The following is a 15585-nucleotide window of genomic DNA, read 5'->3' on the forward strand; positions in this document are numbered from 1 at the left end:
ATAAGCTAGAAGATAGTGTGACGATGTTCCAAGGATCTCCAACGTTCGCGAGCTCTAAGCATTATAAAAAAGGGAGAAAATAAAATAGAGTAAGCAGGTGGGGGAGGTCGTTGTACAGTAGGGTTTGTTCTCAGATACTGGGTAAACCATTCCTTCATCATTTGAAAGAAGGCTTGTTTTTCCTCTTCACTTTGGCCCTCAGAAATGAGCCTTTCACTACCACATGCTGACGTAACTCTGTGAACTGAAGCTGAAGTATTGCTCTTAGCTTCCTCGGATTCAGCTCTAGCTCAATTGGATGATATTACTATATGTAAAACACATTTAAAATGATTTGGAGTCATCACACTATCACAATTTATATAATGACATGTATAGCTAAACTCGTGTTTGCTACGTCAAATTTGAGAATCAGCTAAACCGTAGCTCTGATACCACTAAATGTATGTAACACCCCTATCCCGTAATCGTCGCTTTAATAGGTAAGGGCATTACTGGACTTGTAACTCATGTCGAACAAAGAAAATTTTGAACTTTTCTTGAAATAAAGATCATTCATTTAAATAAGTACTAAGCACGACCAGGATAAAATTTAAACTTCTAAGTAAACATTCAAAAGATGCCATTTTCGCATGGCTTATATACATTAACCAAAAATATTCTTTCGCCACTAGTCTATTCTATACATGCCATAAAATAATTCTAAACATAACAAGAACAAGCAAAGGATAGTGATAGTGTGACTAGTTGTCGATTTATCCCCGAGCCTGTAGCTTCAAGCAATGAGATCTATAAAACAGAGAAAACAAAGTAAACGGAGTAAGCATTACAATGCTTTGTAAGTTTTAAGCAGTGACAACAGATAACAATCAAATTATAACATAGTTGTTCGTATTTTTATTTCACTCTTCCTTCGGGCATACCATCCCTTTACCGAATATGCACATCTCATCATATACAATAGGCAGATAAACTTTCACATAAAAGTGAGCTCATGTGACATAGATATATTGTATGATTTCACATATCCTCTCACACTAATCCGAAGTCACATAATCATAGGAATAGTCTCATAGATTGCTCTCATATACATCACATAACTACCTTATGATTTAGTTCAAATCAAGCTCACATATAAACTTGGAGTACATACCTGTTTAACCTTTCGCATTGAATATATTTATATGCAATTCTTATTACGAAGTCTTATAGCTCTAACCTCTACTCGAATTATCGGCGAGACCTTTAGCTCAGACGAAATCTCCACATGAAGTTATCGGGTCTTACTCGGACAAAATCTCCACACGTAGTCATCGGGTCTTAGCCGGACATAATCTCCACACGTAGTCATCGGGTCTTACCCAGACAAAATCTCCACACGTAGTCATCGGGTCTTACCCGGACATAATCTCCACACGTAGTCATCGGGTCTTACCCGGAATATATTTCCAAGTTTCATGTACATTTAATCACATGTTACAACATTCACATCGACTGTCATATTTGTAATTCATTTGCCTCATCAAAAATCTAATAATACACAACTTTCACCGTTTGTCATTTGGCCACAATATATATATATACACATCTCATACATATCTCACATTAGCCATTTGGCTTTACCACATATCCATCTCATACACGTTTCGCATTAGCCATTCAGCCTTACCACATATATTCATGTTCATATTCATCACATTGGCCATTCGGCCTTATCTCATATATGCATGTTCACATTCATCACATTGGCCATTCGGCCTTATCACACATACGCATGTTCACATTCATCACATTGGCCATTCGGCCTTATCACACATACGCATGTTCACATTCATCACATTGGCCATTCGGCCTTATCACGCATATATATATACAGGTTCACATTCATCACATTGGCCATTCGGCCTTATCACACATACGCATGTTCACATTCATCACATTGGCCATTCGGCCTTATCACACATATATATACGGGTTCACATTCATCACATTGGCCATTCGGCCTTATCACACATACGCATGTTCACATCCATCACACTGGCCATTCGGCCTTATCACACATACGCATGTTCACATTCATCACATAAAATCCTAAATCAAAATATAAATTTTCATGTATTCACATCACAATTATCCAAATATACTTCACATACCACATATACTTTCACGTATACACATTGTCTTGGCTGAATCTACATCTATCATTTTCCAATATCACAATTTAGAATTCACGTATGGGTTTAATCAATAGCTTATGAGCAACTAAAACAAGTTTATCAAGGTTTACAACATAATCTCAAATTCAGCACAAGCTATTTTTCCTGAGCAATAGTCACTAAATTATTTATAACTGGAGCTACAAAACTCCAAATCACTTGCCGTTAATTTTTCCTGAATATAGACTCATATATCTTCCATCCATAAAATTTCCAGAATTTTAGGTTTGGCCAATCAATACCAGATTTTTCTTAAAGTTTCCCCTGTTTCACTGTTTGACTAATCTGACCACTCTTCACTACGAATCAAATTTCTCATTTTACAGAATTCAAAATGTGTTGTATTTGATTTCATTTGAAACTAGACTCATTAAGGAGTCTAAGCATATAAATTTTATCTTATAACCATTTTGTACAATTTATAATGATTTTCTAAAAACAGAACAGGGGATTTCGGAGTCATTCTGACACCATCTCACACAACTTTAAATATCTCTTTGTAGGAAATTTCTTTACTCACAAGGTCTCTTTTATAAGAAACTAGACTAATTAAGCCTTGATTACATATTTTATTCAGCCTATAATTCCACACCAACAATTTATAGTGATTTTCTAAAATCACGTTACTGCTGCTGTCCAAAGCAAATTATTACAATTTGCTCTTAAATTTCCAAGTCCAAACACTTATGAACGTACCATTTGAGTTTAAGACATATCATGGCCACATCATATCTTATTAAATCAACTCATTATGTCCTATTATGATTGAATTTACTCAATGTTTAATCACTTAAAACTTACCTCGGATGTTGTCGAACGATTTCGGCGGCTATTCGATCACTTTTTCCTTTCCTTTATCCAACTTTGGTCCTCTAAGCTCTTGAGCTAATTCAAACAAATTTAACTTATTAAAGTCTCATTATGCTAGCTTATGGCCGAATATGACAATGAATTTGATAGGTCATATGGCCACCTTTAGGTCAAATACAAAATGGTCATCCGCATTTTTAATCACATTAAGCAATTTAGAACAATTAATCAAACATTTCCTCATGTGCACCTTTATGACCAAATACACACATCATTAACCTAATATCAATTAACTAAGCACTTAACAAATTCTCCTTGAGCCGATTGTCTAAGTCAAGATAGGATCATCATTATGCTTACCTATAGCCGAATGTACAACATCAATCTATGCATTCATTCGTGTGGCCGAACATGCATGTCTATGTGGAGGCCGATTGCATACTTAATACATTCTACAAGTATGGTCACTTGTATTGACCAAATACCATTTTGTTTCAAGTTCAAAACTTGGCTAATACACATATATGCACTATTAAAACATCTTCTCCATTCCATCAATTCAACACATGCATTACTCATTAATATACAAAATTATATTCGCCTTTAGCACACCTCTTGTCGGCGAATTTTTTCTCCATCTAGCAACATTTTATGTACTATGCCGAACCAAAAAGATCAAACACCTAGCTTAATCATTTCCAAAACACTTAACCGGCCTTTGACCAAGACTTTAAACAAAGTCTATGTTCGCCTATCACACATATGGGCATTATTAGTTCAAAGTTTTAACAAGATTAATTTCTTTGATCTTAACCTAAATGACAACCCCCATTGTTCATCTAGATTTAGCATGAAACAAACACCAACCAAGAAAACAACACCCATGGCCGAGTATCATCTTCATCACATAGCAAGATTTAAACCATGGGCTAGGTAGAACTAAAACTAACATCAAAAATATGCATGAATCTCATGGAACAACATCAAACTTACCTTAACCTTGCTACAAGCATGGCCGAATCTCTTCAACATTTCCTCCTCCTAAACACCAACCAACCAAACATGAAGCAAGAAAATCCTCTTCTTCTTCCTTCCTCCTTAGAATTTTCGGCCAAAAGAAATGTTAAAGGATGGACACTTTTTTTTTTCTTTGTTTTCATCACCCTCCATCTCCTTATTTTATTACTAACCCTTTATTGTATTATGTCTAACATAAACCATTAGCACAACATGTTTATGACATGTTTTACCCATCACCCTTTGTCATGGCCGGCCACTAGTAATTAAATGGGGGAAATTGACATGCAAGTCCACCCCTTTGATTACATGCACTAATAGATCCTTATAGATTAACCTATCACATTTCAAAAGTGTCACACATAAGTCCTATTAACTAAATTCACATGCAATTAACTAAATCAAAGCTTAAAACTTTCACACATTCATATTCACATATTTTAGACAATAATTATCATATTTAAATAATTTGGTGACTCAGTTTAGCGGTCCCGAAACCGCTTTCCGACTAGGGTCACTTTAGGGGTGTCACAATGTAACACCCTTAACCTATATCTATTGTCGAAATAAGGTTTTAGAGCATTACTAAAACTTTTAGAACATTTTCCAAATAATTTATGTAAATTCCTATTCGTTAACCAAGGTCATTCAGAACATCCCTTAATTGGACCCTCGAGGTCCAATACGAACATTAGAATTGATTCGGGACTCAAACGGAACCTCCAAGAATTTTTCATGAAATTTTAAAAATTTTTCAAAGTGCAGGGCTCACACGCCCATGTGATCCAAGGGACACGCCCATGTGACCCTAGAACACACCCGTGCTATAGGACGTGTTCGACCCTTGTAACTCTCTGACTTGTGCACACAGCCATGCCACATGCCCATGTGCTAGGCTGTGTGGTTAATTAATTCAATTTTAAATTAGGTGCAGGTTTCACACGGCCAAGACGTATGCTCGTGTTCTAGGCCATGTAGCACACATAGCTGAGACAAGGCCCGTGTCTCTGCCGTGTGCTCAATTTTGAGCATTATATTTCTCAAAATTAAGGTGCAAGGGACACACGGCCTAACTACACTCCCATGTTACTAGGCCGTGTGTCACACACGGTCTAGACACACGCCTATGTGTTGCTCGTGTGGAAAAAATAAAGCCATTTCTAGCTTTATTTCTCACCCAAGATTTCACCCAAGACCTGCACTTGAAACACACATCCAATATCAACCATTTCAAGCATTAAAATCACACAATTCCATCATTCATCATGGCATACCATTACATGCATATGTGTTTATAAATTTACCTTGGATTAGCTTAGGCATTAACATCATTTGATCACATATAATTAACATATCATATATGATTATATCATAATAACCTACTTAATCATACTAAAATGACTATTACTAGCCATTCCAATGGCTAGATTACAAGTATCATTAACATGCCACTAATGGCCAAGCTGTCCTATACATGCCATTATACCAAAATGATTTTACTAATTATACCCAAAATAAGCTAAATGATAGTGTGACGATGCTCCAATTATCTCCGACCTTCGCGAGCTTCCGAGCACTATAAAATAGGGGAAAAATAAAATGGAGTAAGCATTACATGCTTAGTAAGTTGTATAACGAAAACTGAACATACCAATCCCGTTTATTAAATCTAAGCATACAATAACATGTTTTCCATCCATTAGCAAAATTACCTAAACACATGCATTCAATCAAACATGTTAGTCACCAAAATCATCATATCAATCAAGTAAACATAGATAAGCTCATCATGCAATATTCTTTCGAGTCATTATCATTTTATCTCATAATTCTCATGCCATGTCAAGAGTTTTATATCTGTTGAATCATTGAAATTCTAATGGATGCTCAAGTAGTACACTCGAGGTGTATGGTTCCATAATCCGTCAATTCTTATTCGAGGGTACCCATTAGGGCACTTACTCAAGGAACACACTCTCGAGCCACATATCGTATAACAGGATTACCAGTCCAGGCTAAATCCTTTATATAACGTATGCTCAGAAGAGCTCAATTAGGATTACCAGTCTAGGCTAAACCCTAATCATAACATATACTCGAGAGGTATTATATCAAGATTACCCATTTGGACTAAATCCTTTCTATAACAAGGTCAATAGGATTACTCATCCGAGCTAAATCCTGTCCACAACAAATGCAGGACCTTATTCCTTTCGGGAAAGCACATATAATCATCGGAATCCAATATTCAATTGGGACTTAACCCTTTTTCACTATTTCAAGCATGTATTATATTTTTCATTATAACATTCAAATAATGTACATTAATATAAGTCACATTCCATACAAACACAACATTCAATTAACATATTTACATGCTCGATTTAGTTACACGAACTTACCTCGACAATTGTTTGCATATAAAATCTACTAATTCGAAACCTTTTCTTTTCCTCGATCTAACCTTGAATTTGTGTTGTCGGGATCTATATAAATAGCTTTAATCATCAATTTCACATATTTCATATTTATTTGGATTCAATTTACATCCTAGGCAAAATTATCATTTTTCCCCTAACTTTTCCATAAATTCAAATTTTGTCCCTAGGCTCGACAAATGAAACTTGTGCAATTTATTCCCTATATCAAGCCTAACCAAAATCCCATTACAAAATTTACAGCACATGTATTCATAAAAATTTATAAATTTTCTTCAATTTTACAAGTTTACATTTTAGTCCCTAAATCATGTTTTCATCAAAAATCACTTTGTAAAAGTTGTTTATCTATTAACAACCTTTCATTTTCTACCATAAATTTCTAATTTTCAGCATATACATCCATGAACCATTTTTCATACTTTGTTAACTTTTCAAATTAATCTTCCAAATAGATAGTTTAAGTTATCTCGGCTTCAAAAATATCAAAATTACTAAAAATAGGACAAGGAAACTTACCCAATTAAGCCTTGAAAGTTTGTTCTCTCTCTCCTAGGGTTTCCATATAAATTTGGGGTTAAAGATGACAAAAAAAGATGATATTTTCTTTTTATATTTCAAATTTCCAATTTATTCCCTACTATTTTCTAATTTTTCCATGGTTGAGTCACCAAAATTCTACATACTTTCCTTTAATGGTCTAATTACCATATAAGGACCTCTAGGTTTGAATTCCATAGCTATTTAATCCTTATAGCTACTAGAATTCAACTTTGGCATTTTATGCGATTTAGTCCTTCTCGTAACTTAATCGATAAAATTTTAGTATCAAATTTTTCACACAACATGTCTATCATAATACGGACCATATAATATAATAAAAAATAAATTTTATTTTTGGGTCGGATTTGTGATCCCGAAACCACTATTCCAATTTCACTAAAAAATGGGTTGTTATACCTACTTCTAATGCTAAAGTTTAGCTAGATTTTCCCATACATTATCACTAAATAAATAAAAATTTAAAAATCAAATTTAAACTAAAGATCAAATTTAAACTAATTACAGGATTTTGATAATATAAAAAATAATATGATCTTTATCTGGCCAATTTCAAATCTTTAATCTTTATCCAGCCAACTTTAAATCTTTAATCTTTCAATCTACCCCTCATTTTTGCTTTTTGTTCCAATTTAGCCCCTTTTTGTACGATTTTGAATTTCAACACATGAACTTCATTCTTGATAAGAAAAACCCAAGTTTTGTAGCATCTTATTCGATAATTAGCGAAAAATAAATACATTAAAAACACAAATTTATGTTGCTATCAAATTGCCCCCTACATAGTCGATGCTTATCCTCAAGCAGGATTTTCACTAAAAATTATTCGACAATCCTTTTCGAAATCAAACCCCTTTTCTTAGTCAAGTATCATGTAAACAATTAGGTGAATCAAAAATAAATAATTACTAGACTCAATTAATAAGCATTTTATAAAATTTTGAATAGTATGTCAAACTCAACTACTTCACTAAATTTAGGTTTAATCGAACTTGCAAGACAATCATAGTCAATATATATATTTCAATTTATTGTATATATTTTGAACTTATTCATGACATGGTCAAGTCTTTTGATGCAAAATGAGGTAGCATCCCAAACACCTCACACCGATTACTCAACTCAACATGTTCTCTCTTTTCTTTTCTTTTTTTAAGGAATTTGAGATATAACCAAATCTTTTGACGCGAAATGAGATGACAACCCAAGCACCTCACCCCGATTACTCAGCTTGGAATGTCCCTAATGAATTTATTTCTCTTTTCTTAAGGTAGCTCGATTAGCGGAGTGTTACAAGTTTCAGCTTGTCGCTCAAATCTTTTGACACGAAATGAAATGAGAACCCAAGCACCTCATTCTGATTACTCAGTTCGGTCACATTTTTGAATCTTCACTCTTAACAAAGCCATTAGCAGATTTTTATTTATTTATTTTTATTTAAATAAGTACATTCATTAAGCAAGTTTAAAAGAGCCGACAATTTATATGAAACATTGACTAAGCCATAACATTTTTAAATCTACAAAATATTTATTGATCAAGTAAGTAATAGTTATTCATAACTCACCCAATTATTTAAATAAACTTAGCATAAGAATTAGAGGTTCATTTTCGAAACAAATTGAGGAGCTATCTTAGTGAATGAACACATGCAAAGAATAAATAGCATGGCATGTCCCTTCCCACTTAGCACACATTGCCCTCAATGTGTAAAAAAGAGAAAAAAACAAAAGTTGAGGGTAATGTGTACTCCCCGTGTATATTTAATGGGCCGGAGTATAGTGGAAGTAATTGCTTTTTAGTACGGTGAGGATGCTTGAGATGTTGGCCTCCATTGTTGCTAGCCTAGTCTCAATGTGATTAAGTCGTTCTTCCATAAAGGGAAGTGGTTGTTCCTTTTGTTCTCTAGTAGGTGGATCGCATGTTCACCGAAAAACTTTATTGCTTCGAGTGGTTCGTGTACCTGGGGGAACAAAATAAAATGTGGTAGAAGTGCCGACAAGAAAACCCATAAAATCCAGACAATATTCATCGAAAGGATCCATATTATAAGCATACATTAGCGATGAAAAATCAACTCCGGATGGAAGAATATTCGTAGCTAAATGTGTGATATAAGGGCCAACTATGAGAGGTCGGTGAGCCCGAATTACAGCATGAAAACTACGCGTAAACCAATATCCTAAATTGACCCTAAAATCAGAATGTATGCACCATAAGAAAAATAATTTTGTCTTAGTTAAGACTGACGTGGAATCATTGCGGCCCGAATAAATAAAAGTGAGAAACCTATAAATGTAGCTTAAGGTCGGTTCATGCACTGGCAAAGCTTTAGAGGTCTTAAAATTGTAAGATTGGGATACTAAGTTAGTCAAAACTGAGTAAGCTAAATAGGCATTGAAATCACTAGGTATTTCTAGAAGAGCAGTATGGTACGAGTTGGACTAAACATCGTCAGGGATAACAAAACCTATGGCTATGTTAAATTCAGAAATAGATAGTAGATGAATGACCAAGCAACCTGAATTTAATTATGTTCCGGGTTCCAACAGTCCTAACTGCAGATATATCAAAACTAAATGTTGCATAAAATTCAAACACGAGTTCATAATTTGAGCATAGTAAATATTTGCGTATGATGTCCAACCAATAGCAGCAAAATTTAAACATCGAATCATGCATGTTAAGTTTATTAAAGGTAAAGAGAAAGATATATTTACAGATTGGGATTGGCTGATGTTGAATTTTCTTGTATCTTGCACAGTGTTTCGATATCGTGAAATTTAGAGACCCTCGAAGTCTCTGTTCTGGCGGCATTGTATAGGTTCAGCGGCTCAGCGTCATTATGACCTGAAGTGTTAACTCTGTCTATACGACTTGTAGGAAACGTTAGTAAGGGTAAAACAAGTTGAAAATTTGGAACATTATACCTTATGTCGTTAGAAGTGCCAGAACAAACTTGTGGACTTTTTATTTCAACCGATATCGGGCTTCCTCGAAGTTGGAGTCGACTCAGTCCAGCAATATGTATCGATAGTGGTTTTGGATCTTCCCCATTAAGGTCGATGACTGGTGGTGTTGAAAATTAGTTTTGACTTTTGTTAAGTGGAACAGGGAATCTGTCAGCCAATTGGTTTCTAGTGTGAACCATGGTCTATTTTCGGGCTCAAAAATCAATCGACAACGATTGTGTAGTGACGACGAATGGTAATGGACAGTTGAAAAGACGTTGGGGCAATTTGTGTAGAGTGTTTTAATCGTTTCTTTTAAGGTTGGGAGGGGTTTTTGAAGGGCGGCGATAATGGGGAAAAATGGTGAGGTTTGTTATTGTATAGGTGGCAGTTAGGTTTTTAGAAGGTGGTGGTTGTTAAGGTGAAGGTTTGGCAATGGAGGAACTCGATCAGTGGTGGTGCACGGTGAAGGGATGAGAGAGTGAAGAAGATGGGATGAGCAGTGGTGTTTTGGTGAAGAAAGAGGAGGTTTTGGTTTGTTCAAGTGGAGATGGTGGTTACTTGAGCAAGCTCGGTGGTGAGAGGTGTGAATAAAGGTGGAAAGACGATGGTTTTGGCTTGCAAATGATGGAATTTTGATGGAAAATTGGTGGATATGGTAATGGCGACGTGTGACATACGATGGAAGGGGTTTGACCGTCAGCTACTTGGTCATCAACGATAACGTAGGATGACGAAAGGGGTCGGCGGTAGCTTGCGACACGGCGGCAGCTTGATGATCTAATAGTGTTAGGGTTTTGTTTGGGGAAGATGGGTGAAGAAGAAGAAAAGGGAAAAAAAAGAAAAGAAAAAAGATGGGGGTTCTAAACGTGGGGTTCTTTATTTGTGTTTTTTTTGTTTTCTTTGTTTTTCATCATTTTTCTTTTTGGGCTTGGGTTGTTTGGGCTTCTTTTTTTTTTCTTTCTTTGGGCTACTTGGATTCTTGAAATTTTGGGTTTGGGTATCAGTTTTTTTATTTGGAGAAAAATGGCAACATTGAACGTGACCGTGCCCACGCCACGACCGGATCCCAATTTTTAGATAAATGATAGACTCTATCCACGTTTCTGAAAAAAGACGCAATAAAATAGATTAAGTAATATATTTTATTCTCAAACTAAACTTAAATTTAAAATCAACTAACTTAAGAAAAATATGGGCTGCCTCCTATAAAGTGCATTTATTTAACATTGTTAGCTTGACGTCCTATAAATTTACTCGTCTGGCTCCTCGAAAAAGAATTCCTCCATAATGTGTATTTGGAAATTCTCATAAAAGGGTTTCAACCTTTGACCATTGACTTTAAAATATTTCTCAAATTCCTCACTTTTAATTTCAACTGCACCATGAGGAAATAATTTAGTAATAATAAAAGGACCAAACCATTTGGTTCGAAGTTTACCTACAAAAATCCTCAATGCGGGGTCGTAAAGTAGCACCTTTTGACATATTGAAAATTATTTGTGGGATATTTTTTGGTCATGGAACACCTTGGTTTTGTCTTTATAAATTTAGGCATTTTCATATTCATCACGCCGAACCTCTTCAAGCTCTTGAATGTTTAATTTCTAATAATCATTTGCGGCGTCCAACTCCATGTTGCATTGTTTAACAGCCCAAAATGCCTTATGTTTTAACTCCACTAGAAGGTAACACGATTTACCAAATATGAGTCGGTAATGGGACATTCCTATAGGTCCCTTGTAAGTAGTACGTATGCCCACAATGCAACGTTTAAATGTAGGCTCCAATCCTTCTGATTTGGTTTCATGGTCTTCTCTAGAATTGACTTTATTTCATGGTTCGAAACTTCCACTTAACCATTTGTGTAACCCTATGCTTTCTTAGTAATGTATCGATTACCTTGTTGCAGAAATGCATTCCTCGATCACTTATTAATGCTCTTAGTGTGCCAAACTTGGAAAACATAGAGTTCTTTAGAAAATCCACTACAGTTTTAGCATTAGCACGATGAGTTGTTTTAGCTTCTATCCATTTAGACACATAATCTATAGCAAGAATAATATAAACATTATTAAATGACGAAACAAATGGTCCCATAAAATCGATGCCCCATACATCAAAAATTTTGCATACATGTATAGGTGTTAGGGGACGTCTCATTCTTTTGGCTTAAATTACCCACTTTTTGGCATATTATGCAAGTCTTACGAAATAAGTAAGCATTATGAAAGATGTGTGGCCAAAATAATCCACATTCAAGTACCTTATATGCAATATGTTTAGGACCAAAATGCCCTCCACAAACATAAGAATAAAAAAAATTTAGGATAAATTGTACCTCAATTTTTGAAACGCCCCCAAAACCCAGCCTAGGAGTTTAGGCCAAATCTCGAGGTTATATTGATCATCGAAGTGATCATAGGTAAAATTTTAGTTTAACCAACTAGAAAACAAACGTTATTTAAGTTACGTAAAACTCTTCATTGTAAAATCCCAATATTACAAAAAAATTAGTCCAAAAGACGCTTACGTGTGTCAAACCCAAAATTCATACCATAATATTCAAAATAAAAATTACAATTCAAACCGTTTATTTATAAATGTGAAATTTATGAAAATACTTTTAAAGTTGATTCTAAAACGTGGCTGCTTGAGGCCACCGTCGTGCCGAATCCGGCAACAGCATAAGAAAATACTTGAAAAAGAAAACTGAGGGGGTGAGCTACATGAGCCTAGTTTGACTCTAAAACTAAACTAACAACAGAATCATAGAATAGGATGCCGGATAGCAGTTCAATAGCTAAGCGTACTTATAGAGATGTACAAAACCAGAAGGTAAACATGGAACCAATGTCCCCTCCGTACGTAACAATTCAAGCACACCATATCAAACATGAAAACTCAACTGAGAAACCCATCAACGGGTCGACACCAAAACACTTATCATCGTAGACACAACGTTCCAAAGTGTCACTATGCTAACACCTCAATACATGCAAGATTAGTCACAAATGTTAAGGCATGTAGACAAAAACGTGTGAATGCATCAGTATTAAAAACCCACCCAGCTAGCCAAACTCCTCTCCGTCCCCCAATCACACCATAAATGAGCTTTAAGAAGTCCAACCAACAATGCACACCTTACAGGACCTTGAAAGGCCTATCCAGCCCTTCACACAACGTATGTGGAATTAAGCCACATAAATATCAGTATGCAACTGAGCTGCCAGAAGTATCATACAGTGCGGTAAACCGCTATATAGACGTTTTGCAGTTAAAACTGCCAAATCATATCAGACTTTCTTCTCTTCATATCCCAAACCCGAAATCATAATGCAAATGCAAAATGCACACCATGCATTGTCAGTCACACAAACACAGAAGCTCCTAAATAGTTAATCAATTATAGAATCAATATACACAGTTTTTGGACAATCACACACCAGATAAACAAAATCAAAAGTACGTACGTTTAATCGACCAAATTCAGAATCTTATATCACAATATTCAAATATTAAGAAACATCACATTAACGATTCACTTAACTAATGCAAAAATTTCTTATAAAAGATATGTTCAAGCTAAAACAGAGTCCTAACCACCCTTACTAAGGCCTAACTGAGGGTCGGAACATACAGGATCACAAACAAGTAAAAAACAGACACAGTACAAAAGTTAGCGACATAAGGCCACACAGCCGTGTGGAAAATGCCCAAGGCATGTAGGGGTCTACATGCCCATTTAGAGGCCACACACGCCCATGTGAAGGCCACACATGCTCGTGTGGAGGGCACACACGCCCGTGTGAGCACTCATGTAACAGTTCAGTTTTAGCTAAATCAGAATAGTGGTTTTGAAACCACAAATTTGAGGTTGTAAAAAATATTTTAATATTATTTTTGGTGTTTACAGTATGTGATTATATATGTGTTAAAATTTCGTGAGCTAATTTTAGCGTTTGGATGCTTAATTTAAAAAAAAGAGTAAATTGCGTAAAATGCAAAAATTGCATTTTAATTGTTTAAGTGTTTTATTGCTATGGTTGATTAAATGTGAGGTCCTTATGATGTAATTAGACCCTTGATTTTGGGAACGATCATAAATGGTTTCATTAAGGTTAAAATTGTAAAATGGCTAATAAATGATAATTAAAATAAAAAAAGTTAAAATATCATCTTCATTCATCACTTGGCCAAATTTTAAAGAGAGAAAAGAAGATATTGAAGCTCCTTAGAGTTTGACACTTGTGATCTCAAATCGGTATGTGATTTTTGTTCAGTTATTGATGATTTTTATGTTTTTATGATGATTGCTTTGTGTACTGCTAGCCCAGGGACTAATTTGCAAAATTTATTAATGTTTTGGAAGTTTCTATTGATGAATTCATGTGTTTTTGAATGTTTGATAATGAATTATGAAAGCTTAGTGTTGGATATCCATGTTTTGTAAAGTGATTTTGAGTAAAAAATGCATATTAGGGATTTAATTGTGAAAAGATGAAAATGTGGGGTTAAAAGTGTGAATAAATGTGAAATATGGGCTGCTAAGGGTATTATAGTAATTTGGCACACATGGTTTTGAAATGAATTGGTATAATTTTTGTGTTTATTGAAATAAGGACTAAATTGTAAGAAATGTGAAAATTTAGGGCCAAAGTAAAAATTGGCTTAAATATGTGTTTTTGGATGAAATTGATTGAGTTGGTGATGAAATGGATTAATTTTGAATATATATAGATCAAGAATGAAAGGAATCGGACTTAGATCGAGGTAAGAACAAAGTACTCGATTAATCGGCTAGTTTCGTTGTTTCTACAACCGATGTAAGTTCATATGCAAATAAATGTCTTTAAATTGAATTATATATGTTTATTATTCCTTGAACTATTATGAATTTTGAACGAGTAAATACAAGCAAGAATCGACAGAGTTACGACATCCAAAAGTCCCATACGAACCTTAGGAATAGTATAGGATACAAATGTCATGACATTAGGTTACTGAGATGTGATTACATGTAAGACCATGTCTGGGACATTGGCATTGTATTGTGATTACATGTAAGACCATGTCTGCGACATTGGCATTGTTAATCGATTTCGTGTAAGACCCTGTCTAGGAAAGTGGCATCGATATGTGATAACATGTAAGACCATATCTGGGATATGGCATTGTACGAGCTATATGTGATTGCTGAGCATCCTTAATGATTCTGAACGATTCAATAAGAAAATTCAAGTTGAGGAAAGAATGTGTGAATGAGTTAAATGACTCAGGTATGTACGAGATTCATATGAGTAATGAAAAAGGAATTATTTGATGAATTCAATTATGATATTGAATATGTGTACAATGAGAAAGTTTGTGAATTTCTATGTGTTTAGCTATGCTTAGCATATTTGAATTGATATGCAAATATTCATATAATGACTTTATTTGTATATAACTTACTAAGCTTTTAAAGCTTACTTTGTGTGTTCTTTCTCTATTTCATAGATTATCAAAGCTAGCTCAGACTCGGGGATTGTCGGGAAATGTCATCACCCTACCAATCATCTTGTTGGTACTTTTGAAGCTTTGTAAATATGT

At 34.8% G+C, this 15585-nt stretch overlaps 1 long non-coding RNA gene across 1 annotated transcript; it reads right to left on the reverse strand.

The window, feature by feature from the left end:
* Positions 1–8552: 8552 nt before the first annotated feature.
* On the reverse strand, positions 8553–11140 carry LOC108449945 (uncharacterized). Its single transcript, XR_001866185.2, has 2 exons — positions 9763–11140; positions 8553–9005 (listed from the first exon to the last, which is right to left on the reverse strand). It is a non-coding gene; the product is annotated as an uncharacterized LOC108449945 (long non-coding RNA).
* Positions 11141–15585: the final 4445 nt, after the last annotated feature.

This window comes from Gossypium arboreum, chromosome 5 (assembly GCF_025698485.1).
Source record: "Gossypium arboreum isolate Shixiya-1 chromosome 5, ASM2569848v2, whole genome shotgun sequence".
NCBI lineage: Eukaryota > Viridiplantae > Streptophyta > Magnoliopsida > Malvales > Malvaceae > Gossypium > Gossypium arboreum.